Here is a 23697-nt window from a genome sequence, read left to right as displayed (position 1 = left end):
GACCCAAACAACAAACAGGCAAGGAGCATTCTTTGTTAAGAATAAACCTGATCTTATTTCATCTGGTGTGCTGCTTACCAATTATTCTTTTATCTTTTTATCTTTTTGTAAACATTTTTCACGTGTTTCATTCACAGTCACAGGTGTTTATTTCTGTTTAAATTGAATGACGTAAGGAATTAATCTTTCCTTTTGAATATCAATTGGTAAATATGATGTTATAGGTGACAAAAAAAAAATTGAACCGGAATTGAAAAATAAAATAAACACACAACAATTCATTCTGCACAATTTTTCAATGTGAGTCAGTGAGTGTGACCGGGGACGAGCTGCTCCAGACAATTATGTGATTCACAAACGTATTTGCGCAGTTTATCAGCGTCATTGACAGGCGTCCTTATGCGCCGCTCCCAGTGTTTTAGCCGATGTGGCCGACATAGAGCGAAAACTCGCTAATGATTCTAAGTGCAGTTTAACCCCTTAATGTTCCAGCGGCCCACCCTCGGGCAAAGATCCGCGCGTAAAATTACGCACACGTAATTGCGTAATTTTACGCACTGTTTTGCAGCAGTTTTGCGTTTTAAACATGACGAAACGGACAAAACAAAGGAAGTACGCGACCGAGGACACTGTGGATGTTTGTACAAGTTAAACTAGAGGCATCTTGGACCCGGAGCGGTTCATGGAACCGAGTGAAGATCTCATGATGGACTCAGGAGCAGAGGACCTTATGATTTGATGGACTGGATGCTGTCCCTGATCGGTAAGTGTGGTTTATTCTGCTATTGACTTAATTGTGGGTCAAATGTGTATTATGTGTAATCATTAGCATTAGCTAATGCCAATCTGCACCCCCCGACCACCACCAATCATCACACACACACCACTTGGGCAAATTGTCTTGCCTAAGGACACAATGACAGAAGTTGGTCCGAGCGGGACTCGATCCTCCAACCTCTGTCACAGAATGACTGCCACACTGTTTGTAGTGTGTGGTTTGTAAATATATATTTATTTTGACCTATACCACTTGTTTTGAATATATTTTATGTACAAATACACATATATTGTGTTTTGATATGATATGTAAATGTAGTAGTAGAGCAGCTGTGCAGATACAGATTCCTCTCAGTGTGTGTTGGTCATTGACTGTCACTAGTTTATGAGTTGTAAAAATCATCGTGAAATGATCGTGTCATATACTGAAAAAGAATTAACGGACTGTCTCCCAGACACAGTAGGACAAACTCACTCAGTGCACAAAGCTTCACACAATGGCTTATACTCATAATACAAGTCAGAGCTTTATTATAAATATGTTAAGTGTGTTTTCAGCATTGGAGTTTACAGTTGTCTTGGTTTGGTTGGAAGCTCATGTTTTGCCATAGTTAAAATTAAATATTTATACTTCCAATAGCATTAACATACTACACAGGTCATGAACAAGATTTTTGTCATTTTCATTGTATAAGTGGCTAAAGCACTTAATTAAAAGTCTTATAACAGAAATGTAAATGTGGTAATTTGATTCTTTTAATAAACCATTTAACTTGGATGGATGTGATGCAGCATGACCACAGTGCGCACGTCTGATGTCGCTCACAGTGGTCCATGGGACCGCTCAGGGAGTTTGTGTGTTTGCTCAAACTCGTGAAAAATTAGAGGGAACATTGCTGGGAGTACCTGCTTAGACTGCTGCCCCCACGACCCAGCCCCGGATAAGCGGATGAAAATGGATGGACTGATGGAATGTTCCACGGAATTTTATTAAACATATCTATTATGGATTCTTACAGTGAGCGGCATCACCTCTCCACAGATCTAACCTTTACCTTGGCCTGGTTGCATTCACCTGTTTGTCTCCATACGTTTATTGCCATACTATGGATTGTCCTAAGCCAGTAGTTCTCAGACTTTTTAGACATTATTTGAATTTTTGAAAAAGTCTAGTGGGAAAATTTATGGAAAATTTACCTCTGGAACCAGAGCGGACTTCGAAGTGGTTTGGGACTGTTGAGCTCTGTGAAAACACCCCACTACAAAAGTTAGAGTGTGCCTTTAAACACAAGTCAGACTAATTGGAAATGCATTGTTGCTTGTATTTCTATTTGTGTTTGTGCAGAAGCTGGCTGAACTCCAGGAGAAACAGTTGATCTGAACCAAGAACATAGGTTTGAGGAAGAGGAACCAGACATTGGACAGCAGGGTATCTCCTGTCCAACCACACATTTAAAAAGTAAAATAATAATAATTATTATTATTATAATAATAATAAAGGTTTCAAGCCTATTGGCATATGTTACATGTTAATAAAATTCATTTTCCATGTTTCTGGTAAGTAATTGTCTTAAGCAGAGTCTCTGCTTACACTAGCTCTTGTTGTGTTGACAATCCCCTCATCACTCCAAAGAAAGAAAAGTGATTCTATCCTGCCATCTAGTGTAAGCATTTTAAGTTAATCTTTTGAACATTTAAAGTGCATTTTTCATGGTTTTCTAATTCTGAATTGGTTTGGTGGGATAGTACCTGTGTTAAATATATAGAAAGTATCTCTGAGTTCTAAAACAGAATCCCTCGACCTATGTCATCAACACCAAAAATTGTATCCAAAATGGAGACATTTTTCTAGCATAAATAATTGTGTTTTATTAGTTTTATCATAACTATTATGTAAATAGGCTTTGTCCATTTTTAATATTATGCTTGCTAGGACTGAAAAGGCTTCTGTGTATGTCATATCGGCTGCCCACATCCAACCTGTGAGTAAAATTGTAACTTTCACTAAAATTAAAGTAGATTAAACTAGAAAAAAATAAAAAAATAAAATAAAATAAATACAAATAATATTGTTGACTATATTTTTGTGAAAACAGTAGTCAAATCTGTCATAAACACTTTAAAGATGAAATATACTCTTAAAAATTAACAGAATTGAATCAGAATCAGTGCACAAAGGGAAAGGAGTCCAGAAGAATAAAGCACCTTTTGATAGATTTTACATATGCATTTCTCCATGGAGATGGCCTATAATTGATCACAGTATGGCATTACTATGTCTACATTCCTTCTTTTGGTCCACACTGCACCTGTAAGCTGTAAGCTGCAAGTCTTAAATTGCAGATGTTGTGCTTTACCAGATAATAAAATGTGTTGGTCTGCTGCCATCTAGTGGAGCAGATGCACCATTACAGACATATAGAGCTCCTTACTGACTGAACTAGAGCTGTTAATGAGTGATCTCTGAACTCTACTGCTCTGTTCTAAAGCCCTTTTTCCAAGTAGCGAAGTTCCACGTAGGAACCAAAGAATACCCACTGGATACGTGCCTCCAAGCTCCAACAGCGGAAGTGTGCTGGCATGTAATCCTAAAATGGATTGTGGGTTCGAGCCCCATCTGATTCCCTGAAGATTTTATAACAGACCAGCAATCTTCGTGTAGTAAAATTACATATACGCTTCATCCAAGTGGATGATTTCTTAACTCTTAGTACATTATAGACCAGTGTAGCTCACCTAGACTTTTATTCTTTTTTAGCCATAAAAATCATGTTCAAGGAAGTAACATAATATACTACATTTTTTTCTCACAACTACCTCTATTTTACATATCCATTAGTATTTTTCTTTTGACGCATCAAATAAACAACTGGGAAAATTCGCCCCAGGACCTGCACTGTGATTCGTCATTTTCTAGGGACAACGTAAGTACGTTACCGTAATGACAATAAAATATTCAAAGAACCCCATGCCTCTGCTTTGAGATGCCGTTTGAATTTACATGATTGCACAATTGGTTGGGGACTTAGGGTAATGGAAAGTCCGCAACCATGCTCTATCGAAGACGATAGCATCCAACACTATAGGATTAAAACAGATTTATGATTACAAATTTTAAGTCTGATTTTGTCGGACAGGTGTGCATATTGCCCAAAAATGTAATCAATGGAAGTGTGCAGGTATGCAACCCAGAGGTTGATGGGTCAAAACAATCCTCAGCTAAATTGGCCTCTTCAGATGTGGGACTGGAGATGTTTCTTATATGTGGTAAGACGGCTGTTGAGGCCTGTGCTGCAGGTGTGTTTACCTGGTAGGCACTCCTTTTCTCGTTGCTACCCCTTTTGCCCACATGTATTTAATGCAGAAGACCCTGACCTCCTAATTCTATGTTAGTAGATTTTTACTTCCACACAAACACAAAATCTCAGAAGAGCAGAGTGGCGCAGCGGAAGCGTGCTGGGCCCATAACCCAGAGGTCGATGGATCGAAACCATCCTCTGCTAAAGTTGTCTGCTTGGATATTGGACAGCTGGCTTTCATTATAGAAAGGAATTTTGAAAGATAAAATTATATTCCAAATCTAAATTCACCGTGGACCTTGACCGTTTAACATAACATTCCCTTTATTTTATTAGACCTTTGTGTAAAGGTGTGAAAGATCTCTGAAAGAGACACATGCACCACACGGGCGGCACCCCGTGTGGTGCATGTGTCTAATGAGGTACTTGTTGGTGAGAATGTTGTCAGCGATGTCCCGGTGTGGAATGCTATATGATTGGGTCGGGCTGATGACGGACGCGATGACTAATCTAAGACTGTTGGCGAGAACTTTAGCGAGTATTTTGTAATCTGTGTTGAGTAGTGAGATGGGTCTGTAATTTTCCAAGTCCAATTTGCTGTCCTTCTTGTGTAGCAGTGTGATGACGCTGGTGCAGAATGATGCGGAGACGCGGTTTTCACAAAGCCTGGCTTCAAAAAGCATGTTACCAACAACTTTCAAAGTGTTATAGGCAGTGTTGGGCATCTTACTTCAAAAATGTAATTAGTTATAGTTACAAGTTACTTCTCCCAAAAAGTAACTGAGTTAGTAACTCAGTTACTTTTTGGGAGAAGTAACTAGTTACTAGGCAAAGTAACTATGCCGTTACTTATTATGTTAAAACAATAAAAACACAACAGATGTGAACCTTTAACATTTATTTCATTTTAACAGATTGCCACTATATTGTATTTGTTTACAAGTACATTATAGAATGTATCAAAAATAAAAAAAAATATATAAAAAATGTTATTTGAAATGCAAATAAATCAACATGTCAAGCAATTTCAGACAACTGTACTTCAAATATTTTTTTCATTATAATACTGAAAAAAATCATTGCAATGTATTGCAAAACTAAGGCATTCAAATGTAAACCATGTAAAATAAGACAAAACCTTTAAGCTTTTCTGGCCACACACTGTAATTCTCTGCCCAGTATTCAAATATTAATCACTCTCATTTTAACATAAACTGAACTTTATCCAACTCTTTAACATTCATTAAAAGATTCATACAATCCCTCTAACACATATCTATTGCTTTATTTATCTATCTATCCATCCAATCAGCTGTCGATGCACGTGTGGACAGGACATCATTTCCCATCATGCATTAAGCATTTGTAGTCCATGCAGGCGGCCGCTGGCGGTGGAGAGCTGCTGCGCTCGCCTTGCTCAAAAACTTCCCGTTACCGGCGCACAGGTTATGTCAGTGCAAGTCGGTGGCATCTTGGACACAAAACTAACCGGCATGCACCGCGCACCGATCAACGGCGATAGTATCTGCACCCGCCTCATCTCAAACAAGCCTTTTGTCTCACCCCGAGCCGCGTTGCAGCTCCTCGGCTGAGAGACTCTGATGAAGTGAAGAGTGAACTGAATTAAAAGTAACGCGCCACATTTTATAGTCAGTAACGGTAACGGCGTTAGGACGCTGGGAAAAGTAATTAGTTAGATTACTCCGTTAGTGAAAAAGTAATGCAGTTAGTAACGCCGTTATAATGTAACTCCGTTATTCCCAACACTGGTTATAGGCAATCATTTTTCAAAGTCGCCCTCTTCTCTCAGCCAATGCTTAGTCAAAGGTTTGCTCCGCGTACAATTAACCTACCATGACCAGGAAGTAAGGAAAACCAAGGCCAGCCAATTTTAGCTCCAAACAAATTTTAGCTTTGCGCAGTGGCAGTATCGTAGCCTATGAGGTCTATCCGAGGCGCGATTATTGCTAGTTGAAAACTTTACCCAATACCCCGCCTGGATGACTTGAAAAATAGTCGGATATGGCAATTTTTGACAGTCTCTGAGGAGACTGGTATTTATGTATAAAGCTAAACATCTCATAGCATTTGCCCATTTATCAAATGCTGAGCTATAAGCAGTTGTATCCAACTGAAAGGTTTGGTGTATACAATCTTGTCAAAGTACACCAAAAAGCATTTGTGTGCACCTCGATAGGAAAGTCAGTCAATGGTTGGTCATGCTACAGTTGAAGCTTAGCATTTTGTGGCTCGTTGGTCTAGGGGTATGATTCTCGCTTTGGGTGCGAGAGGTCCCGGGTTCAAATCCCGGACGAGCCCAGTATCTATTTATCTCTTATCAGCTGCTCCAGGTTGCCAGTTCCTTTATCTAGTGTCACATCTAAAATCCAACTTTCCAATCTTGTTCAGACTTCAGGTGACCTGGAATGCCATATGAAGATGCTACCATCATCTCCATTAAGTTAGGCTGTGTTACAGCATCTGGAGAGGATGATATGGCCCAGGCTCTGGTGGGGTAACATAGGCTAAAGGGTACGTAGAATAGTAATGACTGGCTGCATCAGTTGGAGGAGCTACATATGGCTGGTTATAAGTAACAGGCTGTTGTGCCTCTGCCCCTGGTTGTGGATAATATTGGGATGTAGCCGGGTCCACCTGGGTGACAGGTTGATGCCCAGGATGGATAATATGACTCACCCCAGGTGATGGCACCGGCAGTGACGTAGGCTGAAGCACGGGCGGAATTAATGATGTTGATCTGGGCTGAGGAGCAGTCCGAGGAGCAGGCTGCAGTGCGGGTCGAGGCAAGGGGTGAAAGGCACTGGGCTGACGTGTAGGCTGTGGCCCAGGCTGGACCACTGGATTAACCCTCGGCTGGACTGCAGGACCTGGGGGCAGTGCAGCTGGTAGAATAACAGGGCTTATAGGGATAGGGGCCGGCTGGTGCCCAGGAGCTACGGTAGGCTGTGCTATAGGACTCGATGGAGGAGCCAACTGAAATGCAGGCTGGGCAAGGCTCGTACCTACAGCAGCGGGTTCAACTGCTCTTAACAGATTCAGGGGAGTTCTGGTATTTTGCCTGGGGCCTGGTACCGATACAGTCAGTGGAACTGGTTTGAGAGCAAGAGGGAGGGAAGCGGCTCGACATTGTGTAGGGGCATCACTGCGCTGATCGAGAGGGCTGGAGGACTTACAATCTCACTCCAGTTTCTCCACACGCCTGGATAATGCACTGCTGGTTTCCCTCATGGTGACTTGCATCTCCTGCATTGTTGTCAGCACTCTGTCCCAAGCACTCTCCATCTTCTCCCATTTATTCCTTTCATCCGGGCTGTAGTCAGGCGATACCTCTGGATCCAGCAGGCCGTGTTCATAGTCTGTTAGATATTCCGGAAGCCTCCTGCTCCTGCATGGACGGGGACTATGCTGTGGACTCTGATCCTGAGGAGCCTCAACTTTGTGTGGTGAAGTTGCCATCTTGATAACTCAGCCAAAGACTATCCGGCTCGAAGGACCACTTTGTAAGGTACTGTGTGCATCTGGCATGCACTGATTACTGAGCCGTCTTCAACTGAGTTGTCCTCGGTCAGAAGGAACAGGCAAACTTCACTTGTATGGTTCAGGGATGTTTATTTCAGGAGGAGGGAGCAAATGACATCGAGGGGCTGATTGTTACACAGAGTTTGCGGTGGTGTATCCCCATGTAGATGTGTGTATATGTGTGTGTGTGTGTGTGTGGTTATCTGAGAGACAAAGTATATATGTATATTAGCAAAACCAGAAACACCACTAAGCCATACAATGAATGAACAGGGAAAAATGGCATGTTATAACACAAAGAACCACAGGGGGCGCTCTAACACAATAAAATAACTTCTACGTAAACCTTAAGGGTTCGTATAAATGTAATAATAAACAAATGGACAAAACTGTACAAAATGAGTAAATGCGCTATTTACAGGCAGATGCAGTGAAGAATATGAGCTATTGGAATGGGATGGCCCATCGATGGAGACAACTGAGGCGTTGTTATGTAGTAATTGCACATGGAGCACCTGGAGCAGCATTCGTAACCAATTACAAACAATACTTACATCGCATGAACGCACACAGGACTCATACACACAAGATTGGGTAGGATGACCTGCGAACATAAGGCTCCGCTCCTAACACTGTAATGCGGTACAATGAATTCGCGGGCCACGGCCTTTCTAGAACTACAATATTAACAGTAAGATCTTTAGGTCTTTAGCTTTTTTTTTTTTGTCTTTTATTATCAAAAATAGCATTTTTACAAAATAAAAGCACAGTGCACGTACAAGAACACATTAGGTTATGTGGGGGGGGACGTGGGGAAGGGAAAAACACATGAGGGAAGTGGGTAAAACATGAGAGAAATAATAAATAAATGTGTGCATACATTGCAAGACAGGTAACATTAGGGCATTTGGGGGGGGGGGGGTAAGGTAGGAGACATGAGGGGCTGGGGCAGACGAGGACATTAGTGAGCAAATGTTAAACATTATAAATCCCATTAAACATCTAGATCTATGACCTGTGTTTTTGTCCATTGTCCTGGGGGGGGGGGGGGGGGGAATCAAAAATGGAGGTCGAGCTGTCCTTGGGGATTGATGGTGATGAGGGTGTTGCGGGGAAGAAGGGTCCTGTTGAAGCGGTGGGGAATGGCCATGTGGAGGTGTCTGAGGTGGGTGGTGAGGTGGGTGGTGAAAAGAGTCCAAAGGGGGGCGGTGCGCTGTCGGTGGAGGTGGATGTTCCGAACGTGGTAGATGGTGTACCGGGCTATGGACATTAGGAGTCTGATGAGGGGAAGGTTGGGTCTGGAGGAGTGATCAGGTGGAGGGTCGGGTGGACGGTCGGGTGAACGATGGTGGTGACGGTGATCTGGGGTGCGGTGGTCTGGGGTGCGATGATCTGGAGTCCGAAGATTTGGGGTGCGATGATCTGGAGAGCGATGGTCTGGGGAGCGATGGTCTGGGGTGCGGTGGTCTGGGGTGCGGTGGTCTGGGGTGCGGTGGTCTGGGGTCCGGAGATTTGGGGTGCGATGATCTGGAGAGCGGTGGTCTGGGGTGCGGTGGTCTGGGGTGCGGTGGTCTGGGGTGCTCTGGTCCGGCGGGTGTCCCGGAGTGTGGTGGGGGAACGCACGGTTCTCCGCTCGATGGTCCAGGCGATGGTCGGCCGGGGCAGCTGAGGCGGCTGGGGCGGTGGAGGCTGGGCCGTAGTGGGTCCCGGCGACGAGCTGACGGTTGGCGGCGGTGACAGGGCAATGGTCGGCCCCGGGGCGCCCCCTTCCGGCCCCGAACAGGAGAGACCAGCGCACCTGGTCGTCCCCTCCGAGGGCAGCCGGCGGTGGGAGACTCCAGTTCAGCCTCCGGGCGAGGAGGTCCTGGACCCGGACCCAGAAGCGGCGGGCGGCACCACATTCGAGAAATAGATGTTCTAAAGTCTCGGGGGATTCACCGCACACCGGGCAGTCTCTGACGAACTCCGCCGGATTAATGACGTGTAACTGTATGCATGTGTAGATCAGTCTGTGTTTCAATTTGAATTCGAAATTACCGACTATGTGTGGTGTAAACCATTCGAATGTGTAGGCCCAGATGGATGCGATGTCGTGCGTTGGGAATGTCTGTGACCATTTGTGTTCTGCCGCGGGGCGTCTGAAGACTCCAGGGAGCAGCACTCTATAACAGGTTCGGGTGTTCATCTCGGTCAGCTTCTTCCACACGGTCCCTCCCACCCAGACGTGGAAGTCGAAGCCGGCGGCGGGGGTTTCGCGTCCCCCCGCCCCCGGCCCGGGGGTGTTCCCCCCGGGGGCCGGTGCCCCGCGAGGCGGCGCCCCGGCTCCCGGGAGGGACCCCCACTTGACCTCCACGTTCAGGGCGAAGCGGAGGGCCATGTCGGAGACCGGGGCCCGTCGGAACGTTAGGCCGGCGGCCGCGAAGCGCCCCAGGACGACCCCTACGTCGAGGTCGCCCGTGGCGCCCGGCAGGTCGCCGACCCGGACGAACCCCGCTCTCTCAAAGTTCCCGCTCCTCATGTACTCCCGAGGGGCGGGCGGGCTGGACAGGAGGTCCGGGTTGAACCGCAGGGGGATGCTGGACAGCTGCTCGGTCGTGGCCGGCGCGGCGATCGCCGAGGGCCTCAGCGCTCGCCACGCCGTCCACGCCTCCCGTTCGAATGGGGGCAAGCCGTCCAGCATCGAAGGCGGCAGCATCTGGCAGAGCTTGTATATGCCCTGGCTGCCTTCCAGGCCCATGGCGTGGCCGAAAAAGGGCTTCCAGGGGGCGTGACAGAGGGGGTCCAGGAACTTGCGGACCAGTTTCAGTCGCAAAGAGTTCTTTTTTGTGACTAGGTCCACAAGTCCCAGACCCCCGCTGTCTTCGCCCCCCACGATCGTGTCGTGGGCCACCAGCGTCCTCTCCCCCCTCCAGAGGAAGCGGCCGACGGTCCTCCTCAGTCTGTTTGCGTGTATCCCCATGTAGATGTGTGTATATGTGTGTGTGTGTGGTTATCTGAGAGACAAAGTATATATGTATATTAGCAAAACCAGAAACACCACTAAGCCATACAATGAATGAACAGGGAAAAATGGCATGTTATAAAACAAAGAACCACAGGGGGCGCTCTAACACAATAAAATAACTTCTACGTAAACCTTAAGGGTTCGTATAAATGTAATAATAAACAAATGGACAAAACTGTACAAAATGAGTAAATGCGCTATTTACAGGCAGATGCAGTGAAGAATATGAGCTATTGGAATTGGATGGCCCATCGATGGAGACAACTGAGGCGTTGTTATGTAGTAATTGCACATGGAGCACCTGGAGCAGCATTCGTAACCAATTACAAACAATACTTACATCGCATGAACGCACACAGGACTCATACACACAAGATTGGGTAGGATGACCTGCGAACATAAGGCTCCGCTCCTAACACTGTAATGCGGTACAATGAATTCGCGGGCCACGGCCTTTCTAGAACTACAATATTAACAGGTGCATCATGGGTAATGCAGTCCAGCGGACTTTTAACAGTAAGATCTTTAGGTCTTTAGCTCCGGGTTGGTGTCAAAACTAGGGGTATGGTTACGGTAGGGCTAAAGTTACTTGCATAAATTTGCTTCTTTGTAGTTTCTGTAGTGTAGTGGTTATCATGTTCGCCTCACATGCGAAAGGGCCCTGGTTCGAAACCAGGCAGAAACACAGGCTGATATGTTGACACCTTTCTGTCATGAATAGAGTCCACCTGGCAGCAGCAATGAGATCAATGCTAATTCACCTAACCTAGTGGTTATCACGTTCGCCTAACACGCGAAAGGTCCCCGGTTTGAAACCAGGCAGAAACACAAGCTGCTATGTTGACTCCTTGCCATGTACTTGGCAGTAGTGGTTGATAAGATTGCGTCACACCCATCAAATGTTTTAGGCAAGTTCAGCTACCTTTCTGTCATGAATAGTGTCCACCTGGCAGCAGCAATGATTAGATCAATGCTAATCTTTTGTTCTTCTTCACAAGCAACAGAAAACCACTACCATGAGCTGTGGAACCATGATTTCCAAGCTCTAGAATCATTTCCAGTCCTTCCCAGCTGTACCAGTCCTCGTTAGTATAGTGGCCAGTATCTCTGCCTGTCACGCGGAAGACCGGGGTTCGATTCCCCGACGAGGAGTGCAACTGCCCTTTTCCAACCATTGTGTCGAAAAATTTCATCAAAATTAACTTTGGTGAAGTAGCTTACAAGAGGTTCTTGCATGTGGTTTACGTAGTGTAGTGATCATCAAATTTGCCTCACACCCATCAAAGGCAGGTTTCGGCAAGTTTACTTACCTTTCTCTCATGAATAGAGTCCACCTGGCAGCAGCAAGGACATCAATGCTAAGCCATTGTTCTTCTGCACAAGTAACAGAACACCACTACCATGAGCTGAAAATGATTGTATCATGAAAGCAGGGTTATGGTAGGGCTAGGGTCTGATGTTCAAGGCAAGTCCATCTGGCAAGATAATTGTCTATCATGAAAAAACTGCCAGGGATATTCCAGGGAGTCCAGGACTTACAGGCTCAACTGTGAACCTTACCAGGTTGGTAAATCGTAGCAAGTCCGAGGTGGGGGAAGTGGCACCGGCAGCAGAGCAGAGTGGCGCAGTGGAAGTGTGCTGGGCCCATAACCCAGAGGTCGATGGATTGAAACCATCCTCTGCTAAAGTTGTCTCCTTGGATATTGGACAACTGGCTTTCATTATAGAATGGAAACCCATTTTGAAAGATAAAATTATATTCCAAATCAAAATTCACCGTGGACCTTGACCGTTTAACATAACATTCCCTTTATTTTATTAGAGCTTTGTGTAAAGGTGTGAAAGATCTCTCCCCCATCTATAACTCCATCCTCAGACACAGAACAATGAGAACAATAGCAGGGTCATTAAGGGCTGAATAGGGTAGTTTCAGCTGAAACTGGAGACAATAGATGTTTACAGTTTCAGTGTAGTCAGCCCCTCCCTTCAGATAGATAGATATAAGGGAGTGGCCACCAGCAATCTGACCAGAACTGAAGAAGCGGCTTGGACGAGCTGCAAAACATCTTCACTCTTACAACGCTTTTTTCAGTTGATAGATTTAAACTTCGTATTTTGCTTCCTAAACTTCAGACCAATTTGTCCAGGCAGTTCTCCACGCAGAATACAGAGCTTTTGCTCACATAATGTTAGAATCACTTGAATGAGGACTTGTATCCTGGACCCTCACAATAGAAGTCTGGTGTTTTTCCAACTGCCTCTCTTGCACCTAGGCTGTGCAGTATACAAAGTTCTCTTTCAAGCTTTATCAAACATAGTTGCCAAAGGCTTTTCAAGGGCCTACTGAGATTTGAACTCATGCCAGTAGAGACAGCGCTTTCCCTATCTTTCCTTTTGCTCGCATAAAGAACAATCTGCCTGAACAGGGACTTGAACCCTGGACCCTCAGATTAAAAGTCTGATGCTCTACCGACTGAGCTACCCAGGCCCTCAGTATGAGAAATTTAATGAAGAATGGATCAAAAAATACACAAGCTTTTTAGGCTAAATGGTTGGATAGAATCTGGTACCAAAGTCATGCCTGACACCCATCTGACTATAGTCCTGCACTTCCACAGTGCAGTGAGGTTTGGGAATAAATTTCATATGGTTCACTGTACCTGTGGAGCTATACCAGAAACTCTTTCAAAATCTACTGAAAACAAATTTGTCCAGGCTGTTTTTCACGCAGAATACAGAGATTTTGCCCTCAGATTAAAAGTCTGATACTGACTGAGCTATCCAGGCTCTCAACAAAAGGGATTTGCAACCCATGGAATAAAAAAAAAAAACAACACAAGCCTTCTAGGCTTTAAACATATGGAGTCAGATAGATGGATTCAGACTCCCTAATCATTACATCATAGAAACAAATTACTGTACAGGTTTTCTAGAAAAGTAGCAGGAAAAGGCAGACGTTGGCTGTGTCTCAATTCCCCAAATGCACCTTTTGAAGGTACCCTTCGAAGTACTCCTCAAAGTATAGTTTTAAGCTTCCGGACGAGAATGTGTCCTCCTCAGTGTAGCCGCCATCTTGCTGAAGTGGGACAGGCCTACACCACGGACCGTACTTCCACCGCTGTCTTTGAGCATACGATACGTATATTATGAACGTTATTTTTAATGATTTATTATTTAATAGAAGAAAAGTCAAGATGTCGTCATCGTAGCCATTTCTTTCTGTTTAGATTGAATATCAATAGGCAAACATAACATTCAAGGTGATTTTTTTTCTCAATTGTATCTACTTCATAACTAACAAAATATACCCCGTGAAAACGTAATAACAGAGACAGAGCTAACAATGTAATTTTTACATTCATAGTCTATAAACCAGAGAACACTGATTAGTGGTACATATAGGCCGTGTCCCAATTCGCCAAACTGGCCTTAGAATCACCATTCGAAGTGTGCATCGAAGGGCACACTGCCTCCACTGTATACCTCACCTTGGCCCTGAGAATGGCCCCTTTGCTCTTCTCCAGCTCCAGGGCCTCCAGGCGGGCCCTGAGCTGGAGAAGCTCAGGGTTAACCCGGCCCTCCCGAGAGGCCGCACCCGCACAGATGGACTGGATGCGTTGGCGCAGGGTGTTCTCCTCGACGCTCTCGAGCCATTTTTTATGTTTGCTATAATTTATTGTGGATTTTTTTAATTCTTGATTTTGCCTCCTCCCACTAGTCTATTATATTATTTGTTACTGTTTTTCCATCCTCGAGAGCTTCAAGGAGCCTGTCCAGCCTCTTTTGGTACTTCTCCTCGGGGAGTACAGAGTTATTGAGGACCCACAGCCCCCCGTTTCGCCTCTCCCCCGTGAGGGAGAAGCTAACCGAGAGCGGTGAGTGATCGCTGACGCCTGTCCATGTGTACTCGGCCCTGTCCAGATTCCTGAGCAGGCACCCAGAGGAGAAGCACATGTCTAGCCTGGACTGTTTCAGTACGCCCTGAACGACCTGCCTTCTCCAGAAGGCCCTGGCCCTTGGGTGTAGCACGTGCCATATTTCAGTCAAGTTGAGGGTGTGGGTGAGTTGTATCAATAGTGATCGGCTGGGATCATTTTGAAAGGAGTTATTGCATGATATGTCAAATTTGGTTAAAGCTGTGTTGAAATCTCCCAGACCCAATCTCCCCCTCATCAGACTCCTAATGTCCATAGCCCGGTACACCATCTATCACGTCAGGAACATCCACCTCCATCGACAGTGCACCGCCCCCCTTTGGACTCTTTTCAACACCCACCTCACCACCCATCTCAGACACCTCCACATGGCTGTTCCCCACCGCTTCAACAGGACTTTTCTTCCCCGCAACACTCTCAGCACCACTAACCCCCAAGGACAGCTTGACCTCCACTTTTGACCACCCCGGAACAATGGACACAACCCTAATTTAACCTTGATATAGACGCTCAATAACTGTTCTTTTATTCATCCACATTTTGTTCACATTTTGTTCACTTTGGACTGTTTGTGGGGGTTGAATAGTTTGGGATTGGAATTGAAAATCTGCACACATTGGAAAGTTGGATTCTAGATGTGGGAACTGGCAACCTGGAGCAGTTGATAAGAGGTAAGCAGACCCAGACTCCCGTCTGGAATGACTTTCAGCGGAAGCACAGCGGAAGTGTGCGGGTATGCAACCCAGAGGTTGAGGGGTCAAAACAATCCTCAGCTAAATTGGGCTCTTCAGATGTGGGATGGGAGATGTTTCTTATATGTGGTAAGACGGCTGTTGAGGCCTGTGCTGCAGGTGTGCTTACCTGGTAGGCGCTCCTTTTCTCGTTCATTCATTCATTTCATGGTTACAACTACTCTACCAAAACGCCCGGTCGAGAGTGAAGTGCATTGGTTTGCTGACTGACACCTTCCCGCTAAGCAGATCGGTGAGGCAGGGCTGTCCCCTCTCCTCTCTTTTGTACAGCATCGTGGCGGAGCCCCGGCTGCACTCATCAAGAAGAACCCCCATGCCCATGGCATCGTCTCTCCCTCCGGAAGCGAGCTGAGGGTCATCCAATATGCAGACGACACCAACCTCTTCGCCTGAGATGTGGAGAGCCTGGAAGCGGCTCTCCACAAGCTAGGCGTCTACTGCCTAGCCTCGGGCGGAGAGGTTACCTGGTCCAAAACATCGGTGTCGTTCTGCGGCGACGTCGCCCCAGCACGCCTCAGCGTGGACATGCGGAGGGCGGACGACCAGTACAGGGTGCTGGGCGTTCTCCCACTTAGAAGCAGTGGGAGAAATCCCTGCTGAAAATCGGGCAGACCATCTCGCTCTGGAACCTCAGGGCGCTCACTGTAAAAGGGAAAGTGCTGGTCGTCAACGCCCTCTGCATGTCCACGCTGGTGCACGCACTGACGGTGCTCCACCTGCCGGGCGACGTCGCTAACAGACTGAGGAGGACCGTTGGCCGCTTCCTCTGGAGGGGAAAGAGGACGCTGGTGGCCCACGACACCATCGTGGGGGGCGAAGACAGCGGGGTCTGGGACTTGTGGACCTAGTCACAAAAAAGAACGCTCTGCGACTGATACTGGTCCACAAGTTCCTGGACCCCCTCTGTCACGCCCCCTGGAAGCCCTTCTTCGGCCACGCCATGGGCCTGGAAGGCAGCCAGGGCATATACAAGCTCTGCCAGATGCTGCCGCCTTCGATGCTGGACGGCTTGCCCCCTTTCGAACGTGAGGCGTGGGCGGCGTGGCGAGCGCTGAGGCCCTCGGCGATCGCCGCGCCGGCCACGACCGAGCAGCTGTCCAGCATCCCCCTGCGGTTCAACCCGGACCTCCTGTCCAGCCCGCCCGCCCCTCGGGAGTACATGAGGAGCGGGAACTTTGAGAGAGCGGGGTTCGTCCGGGTCGGCGACCTGCCGGGCGCCACGTGCGACCTCGACGTAGGGGTCGTCCTGGGGCGCTTCGCGGCCGCCGGCCTAACGTTCCGACGGGCCCCGGTCTCCGACATGGCCCTCCGCTTCGCCCTGAACATGGAGGTCAAGTGGGGGTCCCTCCTGGGGGCCGGGGCTCCGCCTCGCGGGGCACCGGCCCCCGGGGGGAACACCCCCGGGCCGGGGGCGGGGGGACACGAAACCCCCGCCGCTGGCTTCGACTTCCAAGTCTGGGTGGGAGGGACCGTGTGGAAGAAGCTAACCGAGATGAACACCCGAACCTGTTATAGAGTGCTGCTCCCTGGAGTCTTCAGACGCCCCGCGGCAGAACATAAAAGGTCACAGACATTCCCAACGCACGACATCGCATCCATCTGGGCCTACACATGCGAATGGTTTACACCACACATAGTCGGTAATTTCGAATTCAAATTGAAACACAGACTGATCTACACATGCATACAGCTACACGTCATTAATCCAGCGGAGTTCGTCAGAGACTGCCCGGTGTGCGGTGAATCCCCCGAGACTTTAGAACACCTGTTTCTCGAATGTGGTGCCGCCCGCCGCTTCTGGGTCCGGTTCCAGGACCTCCTCGCCCGGAGGCTGAACTGGAGTCTCCCACCGCCGGCTGCCCTCGGAGGGGACGACCAGGTGCGCTGGTCTCTCCTGTTCGGGGCCGGAAGGGGGCGGCCCGAGGCCGACCATCGCCCTGTCGCCGCCGCCAACCGTCAGTTCGTCGCCAGGACCCACTACGGCCCAGCCTCCACCGCCCCAGCCGCCTCAGCTGCCCCTTCTTCCCCGCAACACCCTCATCACCATCAACCCCCAAGGACAGCTCGACCTCCATTTTTGATCCCCCCCCCCCCCCCCAGGACAATGGACAACAACACAATCATGGATCTAGATGTTTAATGGGATTTATAATGTTTAAACATTTGCTCACTAATGTCCTCGTCTGCCCCAGCCCCTCATGTCTCCTACCTTACCCCCCCCCCTCAAATGCCCTAATGTTACCTGTCTTGCAATGTATGCACACACATATTTATTTATTATTTCTCTTGTTTTACCCATCTCCCTCATGTGTTCTTCCCTTTCCCACGTCCCCCCCCCCCCCCCCACATAACCCAATGTGTTCTTGTACGTGTACTGTGCTTTTATCTTGTAAAATGCTATTTTTGATAATAAAAGACAAAAAAACAAAAAACAACTGAAGTTACAAAAAATATGCAAGCAAATGTGTTCAAATCACTTTGAAATTAGTTAGCTTGCAATGGACATTCAAAGCTTGTGGGTTCGAGTCCGACCAGGGTTGCTGTTTATGTCTCATCTACTCGAATGATTATATAGATGGAAGGAGATCCCTTATGATAAATAAATTGCCAAAAGGTGTTTCAGTGCACAGGGGCTCTGTGGCGCAATGGATAGCGCATTGGACTTCTAGGCTCTTAATTGCAAGGACATTCAAAGGTTGTGGGTTCGAGTCCCATCAGAGTCGCTGTTTATGTTTTACCTACCCCATTGATTACATAGATAAAAGGGAATACCTTATGATTAAAAGAAGTTGCCAAAAGTTACATTGGTCTTGTTACAAAGGTTGTGGGTTTGAGTTGGACCAGAATCAGTGTTTATGTCTCACCTACCCCACTGACTGCATGGGCAAGAGGATAAAGGTGGCAAAATGGTGTGTTTATGGTTCAATACCCATCCAAACTGAAGTGACAAAAATATGCAAGCAAATGTGTTCAAATCACTTTGAAATTAGTTAGCTTGCAATGGACATTCAAAGGTTGTGGGTTCGAGTCCGACCAGGGTTGCTGTTTATGTCTCATCTACTCGAATGATTATATAGACGGAAGGAGATCCCTTATGATAAATAAATTGCCAAAAGGTGTTTCAGTGCACAACGGCTCTGTGGCGTAATGGATAGCGCATTGGACTTCTAGGCTTTCAATTGCAAAGACATTCAAAGGTTGTGGGTTCGAGTCCCATCAGAGTCGTTCTTTATGTCTTACCTACCCCATTGATTGCATCAATAAAAGCGAATTAAAAGAAGTTGCCAAAATTTACATTGGTCTTCTAGGCTTTCAAGTACAAGGTAGTTCAAATGTTGCTTCCAGTCCAACCAGAGTCAGTGTTTATGCCTCACCTACCCCACTAACTGTATGGACAAGAGGAGGAAGGTGGCAAAATGGTTCTATACCCATCCCAACTGAAGTTACAAAAATGTGCAATAAAATAATTGCCAAAGTACCTGTGGGCTCTGTGGCGCAATGGATAGTGCATTGGACTTCTAGGCTTTCAACTACAACAACTTTCAGGAGCACTGCAATTCAAAGGTTGTGGGTTCAAGTCCCACCAGAGTCGCTGTTTATGTCTTACCTACCACACACGTGAAAGGAGATTCCTTATGAAAAAAATTTGCCAAAAGGTGCTTCCATACACGAGTGCTCTGTGTTGCAATGGATAGCGCATTGGACTTTTAGGCTTTCAGCAGCAAGGATGTTCAAAGGTTGTGGGTTCAAGTCCCATCAGAGTAGCTGATTATGTCTCATCTACCCTATTGATTGCATGGATAAAAAGGGATTCCTTATGATTAAAAAAGTTGCATTGGCCTTCTAGGCTTTCAAGTACAAGACAATTCAAAGGTTGTGGGTTCAAGTCACATCAGAATTGCTGTTTATGTCTTTTTTTATCATAAGGAATCTCCTTTTGTCTATGTAATCAGTGGGGTACGTAAGACATAACAAATGAGTCTGATGGGACTCAAACCCATAACCTTTGAATTGCAGTGCTCCTGAATGTCCTTGCAGTTGAAAGCCTAGAAGTCCAATGCGCTATCCATTGCGCCACAGAGTCCTCACGTACTCTATGACTGTCTGGCAATTATTTTATTGTCAGGAATTACCTTCTCTTCCATAAGTTCCATTTGGATGGGTATAGATCCATTTTACACCCCATTTTGCCACCTTTCTCCTCTTGTCCATGCAGTCAGTGGGGTAGGTGAGACATAAACACTGACTCTGGTTAGACTGGAACCCACAACCTTTGTAACAAGGCCAATGTAACTTTTGGCAACGTCTTTTAATCATAAGGTATTCCCTTTTATCTATGCAATCAATGGGGTAGGTAAAACATAAACAGCGACTCTGATGGGACTCGAACCCACAACCTTTGAATGTCCTTGCAATTGAGAGCCTAGAAGTCCAATGCGCTATCCATTGCGCCACAGAGCCCTTGTGCACTGAAACACCTTTTGGCAATTTTTTTATCATAAGGGATCTCCTTCCGTCTATATAATCATTCGAGTAGATGAGACATAAACAGCAACCCTGGTCGGACTCGAACCCACAAGCTTTGAATGTCCATTGCAAGCTAACTAATTTCAAAGTGATTTGAACACATTTGCTTGCATATTTTTGTAACTTCAGTTTGGATGGGTATTGAACCATAAACACACCATTTTGCCACCTTTCTCCTCTTGTCCATGCAGTCAGTGGGGTAGGTGAGACATAAACACTGATTCTGGTCCAACTCAAACCCACAACCTTTGAATGTCCTTGCCATTAAAACTTTTTCATCATAAGGATTTTCCTTTTGTGTTTGTAATCAATGAAGTAAGACATAAACAGCAACTCTGGTGTGACTTGAACCCACAACCTTTGAATTGTCTTGTACTTGAAAGCCTAGAAGACCAATGCAACTTTTTTAATCATAAGGAATCCCTTTTTATCCATGCAATCAATGGGGTAGATGAGACATAATCAGCTACTCTGATGGGACTTGAACCCACAACCTTTGAACATCCTTGCTGTTGAAAGCCTAAAAGTCCAATGCGCTATCCATTGCAACACAGAGCACTCGTGTATGCAAGCACCTTTTGGCAAATTTTTATCATAAGGAATCTCCTTTCACGTGTGTGGTAGGTAAGACACAGCGACTCTGGTGGGACTCGAACCCACAACCTTCGAATTGCAGTGCTCCTGAAACTTGTTGCAGTTGAAAGCCTAGAAGTCCAATGCGCTATCCATTGCACCACAGAGCCCACATGTAAATTTTGGCAACTTCTTTTAATTCACTTTTATCTATGTCTCTCCCCCATGTCTCTATTTGTTATGTTATAATATGTGTTTCTTGAATCTTGCCATCATAACAATGACTTTTCTATGACTAAAAAAAACAAAAACAAAAAAACAATAAGCTATACGGCCGCTGACTAATGAACTAAACATTGAAAATGGACTCTGAAATAATTTGTTTTATTTTTAATTATTTATTATTTAATTGAAAAAGAGTCAGGGTATCATTGTCGCAGGCGTTTATTTCTGTTTAGCTTGAATTAAGTAAGGAATTAATGTTTCCCTTTGAATATCAATGAATATATTGTTATAGGTGATTTCTTCTCAATTGTAGCTAGTATTACATAACTTTAAGAAAATATACCTTTTTTCTCCCGTAGAAGAAGTCACACGTGGTGCATGATGGGATACAGAAGTGCACAAAGTCTTCTCAGATGCACACTTCAGATGCAGCCAGTGAAGTGTGCAAATTGAGACACGGCAAAAGTCAAATGCAAGTGAGCACATTTACATGTCCCAAAATGCAATAACTTGCAGTGCTCTCTCCACTTATGTAATACCTAAAGCTTTTTTTCTTTGTGAAAGTGATCATCTCTGCAAATGTTTCTTGCATTGGAGGTTGTGGGCTTGAGTCGCACCAGAGTCAGTGTTTATATCTTACCCCATTGATTACATACACAAAAGGAGAATCCCTATGATAAAAAAAAGTTTCAATGGCAAGGACATTCAAAGGTTGTGGGTTCAAGGTGGCTGTTTATGTCTTACTGACCCAATTGATTAGACAAAAGGAGATTCTGTATGATAAAAGAGTTGCCAAAAGGTGATTGATTACACAAGAGGAGAAGGGTGGCTAAATGGGGAAAAATAAGTTAGTCTGCAATCCTCCCGCTACTCATGTAATGCCTATAGCTTTTACCTTGCTATTCCTTTATCTTTAGATCAGTAACTTCCTACAGTCCTCTAAATTACATTATCTTCAAATTATAAATCAGATGTTACATCCCAACAGTTACTCTTACTCGAGTGGTACTTTTCTGCTCTCACTTGAATAATTTTTTGGATCACTACTTTGTACTTTTACCTGAAGAAACTTTACTCTTACTTTTGGGTATACTCACGCACCTCTGGTCTTTATTGAACCAAACCTTTACAAACAGATTTGTAATAGTTGAATCTCACTGTTGGATTTGTTGCTGTGTCTCGTCTCTAAAGATGAGGGACTCTGGAGAGACTGGTGCTATCTTGCAGACACTGAATGAAGTTTAAGGCAGACAAAATGCACAACACAAAAATTAAAAGTCATTTTCAGGCTGAATATTTTGCCATATTTAATTGAGTAAAATAAATTATAACCTATTTTATTATTTAATGTAGGGCAAAAACTAGTAAATTCAAACATATTTATTAAATAATCAAAGGGCAAAGAACGCTGAGAGCCAAATGTCAGGAGCCGGATGATGGGGATAATCAATAAAAGGAAAAGTGGAAGCCAATATGGCCGACTTCCTGTTCATCACAGTGTGCCCATTCATTTTCTAGCTTGTCTTATGGGGCTCTGTCACTGTTGAGCATTTTGTCAGTCTATGACAAAATTTGTCCACCTCCATTCCCATAGGGGTCCACTTCTAGGCGGCGCTGTGGAGTCATTTTTTGTATACCCTATAAAATACTGTTATAAGACTTAATGTTTGACTAAGCAGGTGCTCTTTCCAAAGAGAACATGTTTTGGTTCATGGGTCTTTTCCTCTCTATTACCTGATTTGAGTTAAGTGTAACTGGCAAGGGCCAAATATCAGCAGACCACAAGTTACAGATGTATAATCACAGACAACATGTTCAGACCTTCACTACAATGTACTACACCAGAGGAAGCTTCTATGTTTATAAAAGTAGGTATTTGGGCCTTTGTTACTACAACAGCTGAGTTGCCAAAGTAACAAATGAGGATTTGATGAGCCTGGATTGGCCAAATAAACCAGGCTTTGGCCTAATCTCACTTTATAGAATACCCCCTTTAAAGTAACTGCACTTATGATGGGTAGTGTAAGCAGACGGCTGGGTCCAGACTGGACTGGTTCACGTCTCTTTGGAGATTACAGATCTCTAAAGAGACGTGAACCAGTCCAAACAGACGTGATACTGCCACTGCTCTCATCTGTTTGTTCTTTTAGTCCTCCAGGTACTGCAGTCTAGTGGAGGAGCTGTCTCCCCTTGCGACCTCCTCTGGTTCCAGCGGACTCCTTTTGTTCTGAGGAGGAGACTCAGATCACCAGGCTGAGGCTGTGGAGAAAGAGTGATATTACCCTTAGTCAAATTACATAGTCAGCATATCTAAAATATCAAAGTACTTCTACCACAGTTCTGGTGCTCCCCAAAGTCCTCAGGTTGATTGTTTAAAGATTTAAAATAGTACAGTATGGTAATAAAATTGTAGTTATCTCTATAGAGACAAGCAGGTGATGCCACCAGGCCAAGTAACGCTCACAGCTCAGACTTCACACAGATGAAGTTCAAATCATTAAAAGTAGTGAGAGGAGCTCAGACTCAGACTCAGCCCTGTGTCTTTTTTTCTAACATTGTTATTGCACTGAAACTTATAACTCTGCTGTACATGAGCCACTGCCTTAATCTTAAAGGTCCTATTTTAAGAACAAATGGACTCTTGTGATGATTAAGCCATGTTATAACGTTAAGTCATTGAAAACATCTGGAGTTGTGTTTTCTTTCACATGTTTGAGCAAACCTTTATTATTAGTCTGTCTATATCTCCAAAGCCCAAGACGCTCTGTTCCACCTTGTGATGTCATGAAGTGGTACTTTTGAAGTTAACAACTCATTTTACAGTTTGTTCAGTACAGATTGAAATTCCAGGGCTGAAATGATCCAAATGATTCTAGTCAAGGTGTATGGACTTTGAAAACACAGTGGAGCACTTCCTGTAGTACCACATGACATCACAAGGTGGAACAGAGAGTGTTCTGTTTGAGAAGAAACTAAATATGCAGGATTTATGTGCCGAAGTAGAACTAAACACTATATCAACCCTTTATGGCAACTAAACTGTGTAGATGGGGTTTAAATATCAT

The 23697-nt window shown here is 45.3% G+C and overlaps 10 non-coding genes across 10 annotated transcripts; 7 read left to right on the top strand and 3 right to left on the bottom strand.

Annotated features, from left to right (window-relative positions):
• Nucleotides 1-4208: 4208 nt before the first annotated feature.
• Nucleotides 4209-4280, top strand: trnam-cau (transfer RNA methionine (anticodon CAU)). Its single transcript has one exon. It is a non-coding gene; the product is annotated as a tRNA-Met (tRNA).
• A 1706-nt stretch (nucleotides 4281-5986) lies between these two features.
• LOC117383072 (U4 spliceosomal RNA) lies at nucleotides 5987-6127 on the top strand. Its single transcript, XR_004542389.1, has one exon. It is a non-coding gene; the product is annotated as a U4 spliceosomal RNA (small nuclear RNA).
• Nucleotides 6128-6323: 196 nt separating this feature from the next.
• Nucleotides 6324-6395, top strand: trnap-ugg (transfer RNA proline (anticodon UGG)). Its single transcript has one exon. It is a non-coding gene; the product is annotated as a tRNA-Pro (tRNA).
• A 4837-nt stretch (nucleotides 6396-11232) lies between these two features.
• Nucleotides 11233-11305, top strand: trnav-cac (transfer RNA valine (anticodon CAC)). The gene has a single exon. It is a non-coding gene; the product is annotated as a tRNA-Val (tRNA).
• Nucleotides 11306-13035: 1730 nt separating this feature from the next.
• On the bottom strand, nucleotides 13036-13108 carry trnak-uuu (transfer RNA lysine (anticodon UUU)). Its single transcript has one exon. It is a non-coding gene; the product is annotated as a tRNA-Lys (tRNA).
• A 4830-nt stretch (nucleotides 13109-17938) lies between these two features.
• trnar-ucu (transfer RNA arginine (anticodon UCU)) lies at nucleotides 17939-18030 on the top strand. Its single transcript is given in 2 exon segments — nucleotides 17939-17975; nucleotides 17995-18030. It is a non-coding gene; the product is annotated as a tRNA-Arg (tRNA).
• Nucleotides 18031-18440: 410 nt separating this feature from the next.
• On the top strand, nucleotides 18441-18532 carry trnar-ucu (transfer RNA arginine (anticodon UCU)). The gene is given in 2 exon segments: nucleotides 18441-18477; nucleotides 18497-18532. It is a non-coding gene; the product is annotated as a tRNA-Arg (tRNA).
• A 259-nt stretch (nucleotides 18533-18791) lies between these two features.
• On the top strand, nucleotides 18792-18899 carry trnar-ucu (transfer RNA arginine (anticodon UCU)). The gene is made up of 2 exons: nucleotides 18792-18828; nucleotides 18864-18899. It is a non-coding gene; the product is annotated as a tRNA-Arg (tRNA).
• A 777-nt stretch (nucleotides 18900-19676) lies between these two features.
• On the bottom strand, nucleotides 19677-19768 carry trnar-ucu (transfer RNA arginine (anticodon UCU)). Its single transcript is given in 2 exon segments — nucleotides 19677-19712; nucleotides 19732-19768. It is a non-coding gene; the product is annotated as a tRNA-Arg (tRNA).
• A 701-nt stretch (nucleotides 19769-20469) lies between these two features.
• Nucleotides 20470-20577, bottom strand: trnar-ucu (transfer RNA arginine (anticodon UCU)). The gene is made up of 2 exons: nucleotides 20541-20577; nucleotides 20470-20505 (listed from the first exon to the last, which is right to left on the bottom strand). It is a non-coding gene; the product is annotated as a tRNA-Arg (tRNA).
• Between the last annotated feature and the right edge of the window lie 3120 nt (nucleotides 20578-23697).

Source organism: Periophthalmus magnuspinnatus, chromosome 15 (genome assembly GCF_009829125.3).
Source record: "Periophthalmus magnuspinnatus isolate fPerMag1 chromosome 15, fPerMag1.2.pri, whole genome shotgun sequence".
Taxonomy (NCBI): domain Eukaryota; kingdom Metazoa; phylum Chordata; class Actinopteri; order Gobiiformes; family Gobiidae; genus Periophthalmus; species Periophthalmus magnuspinnatus.
This window is presented reverse-complemented; position numbering and strand designations above follow the sequence as displayed.